We start from the raw sequence: 2,500 nt of genomic DNA on the forward strand, positions 1-2,500 counted from the left end.
TTTGTTTTAATAAGTTATGTTTTAAACAGAATGTAAATTTATAATTTTGGAATGTAAAATAAATAAAGAGGCATACTCATTTTATTTGAGACACCTAGAGCCATGCATTAACAACCCAGTTAATATAAAGTATTCAATATCTACTAGTTGAAGAAAGGATATGCGTTGATGAAAATATCTAGTAGTTGAAACAACTATCTATGCAATATATATGGTTGAGTTTGAATAAAATAAAATACGTATTATATACGTTTGAAGCCAAAACAACGCATTATTACAAAATAAACAGACGTTTATTTTGTTTAAAATTTATATTGAAATTCATAAATATATTTCGAAGAAAAACTTCATCTTCAGTATGTCTTTCTATTTTCTTGAACTTATATCTTCTTATATATATTGCATCGACATTTTCCTTTCATCATATCCATTTTTATTCCAAAGAAAAATTTTTCTGTTTTTTGTCGAGGTATCTGATGACGTGTTTGGTGGACTTCTACTATTCAATGAAACCCGTGTAAGTCGTACTACATTAACGTATGAATAAAGTACAATGAGTCGAGAAATATACTGATTATTTTCTCTTCTTAATAAATTAGGCAATTACTAGATTAACAATTGAATGTGGAATCCCGAGGTTTACTGAAATTTGACGCCGGTGAAGCCCACTTTCTTTTATCCATTCAAGTGGCTCTCCATCTACCTCTCTCCTTCGAAGCATTCATGAATTCATTGTTGTTCGCCAATTTTTTATGTGGCCTAGTTGTTCACATGTCAACTTATGTTTCTCACTGCGTCCTCTGCTTTTTCTACCCACGATCTTTCCCGTCAAACTAACAGACATGACCTATGAACCTCATTTGTTTTTTTCGTAATGTTCTTATTAGAGATCTTTCTGCGTTTGCCATTTCTAATACCTCTTGAGTTTTTTTCTTTTCTTTTCTTTTCAGGACTTTAAAATTCTCCTCAGGAACCAATTTCAGTTGCTTCTAGTCTCTTCCACGTGCTGTTGATGATTGTTCAGCACTAACAATCATTGATTTCATCTTAACATATAATATGGCTCCTTTGAATATCTGATAATTCCAATGCAATAGTGATCTATATTTCTATTTATGTATAAAATGCACTTTTGTCTGTGTGTATGTTTCTGTGGGTGTGTGTTTATATGTGTGCGTTTCTGTGTGTGTGCGTGTGTGTGTATGAGAGAGAAAGAGAGAGAGAGAGAGAGAGAGAGAGAAAGAGAGTTTCTTATGGAATCCGAAACGACACCGGATCGATTATTTTCAATTCACACAAATTTACTTTATGTGTCTGAGAGTGTTCTTAGAAAAGTCTTGTATCGAATTGCCTCCGATAAGTATCGTAAATCGATAATGCAAAAACATCCTGTTAAAGGAGGGACAGTCGAATTTTGATCAAAGTTAACTCCTCACCAGAAGTTTTATCACCGCACAAGCAGAAGGAACCGGCCTATAAAATAAACGGTAGGTTCTTTTGATAAGACAGATTTGTAAAACAGAATCATTTCCTAGTTGGATGACGTAATGATGAAGCGGGGGAGACAATAGGTCAAACGGTAACAAATTGCGTCACGTTTTCGAGATGAGAGAAGTAGGGGTATTGAAGTTAATCTTTCCATGGAAGCCGTGTGAATGGCACACACACTCATTATATTTTTTTTCTTGTTTGCTTTTGGATAAGCTCCAATACAATTTTGTTAAGTTTTGAATTATCCCGATGTCTCCCCTTAAAGAATTGAATTTAATGTCTTCATTTAACTTCCTTATTTATATATATATATATATATATATATATATATATATATATATATATATATATATATATATATATATATAGGAAATTTATTACTGTGAGTCCAGAATGAGTTTACAAATTGTTTCAACTAGAGGAAAATCCTCAAAGAGAGGAAAAATCCAACTAGCATCATCAGAATTCATAGATGGACTAAGTTATAAAGTCAAATAAAAATGGAAAGATCATAGATAAAGGGGAGTTAGAAAAGAAGGGGGAGTGGTGGGGAGAGGACGTTGGAGTTTAAAGTAGTAGGAGTGTATTAAAAAAAGAGAGGGGTTTATAATTAAATATTAATTATGTGTAAATTCTTATATACGTGTTTTTTAACAGTTTAAACTTAAAAGACGCTACTTTTGTTGATAACGGCATAAGTAACAGTTAATTTAAAGGATCACCATGGCAACAGGTTGGAAAGTTAATGTTAGTGAAGGAACGGGTTGAAAATGGGGTTTAAAGTAATTTAGCCGGGCGGAGAGAGATTGAAAGATATTTATTGTTTATAAAATGGAAAGAAAAAGAAAAGGAAAAATAAGTTAATGAATTATACTTTACAGGTTTATTTTAATAGTGTGATGATATATATAATTAAATATAATAAATAAATTAGCCGGGCAGGTAGAAATAATACGTTACAGGTTTATTTTAATAAAATAAAATAAAATAGGTGAAGGAACGGGTTGAA

This window comes from Euprymna scolopes, chromosome 28 (genome assembly GCF_053919585.1).
Source record: "Euprymna scolopes isolate OS-2025 chromosome 28, ASM5391958v1, whole genome shotgun sequence".
In the NCBI taxonomy this organism is placed as follows: domain Eukaryota; kingdom Metazoa; phylum Mollusca; class Cephalopoda; order Sepiida; family Sepiolidae; genus Euprymna; species Euprymna scolopes.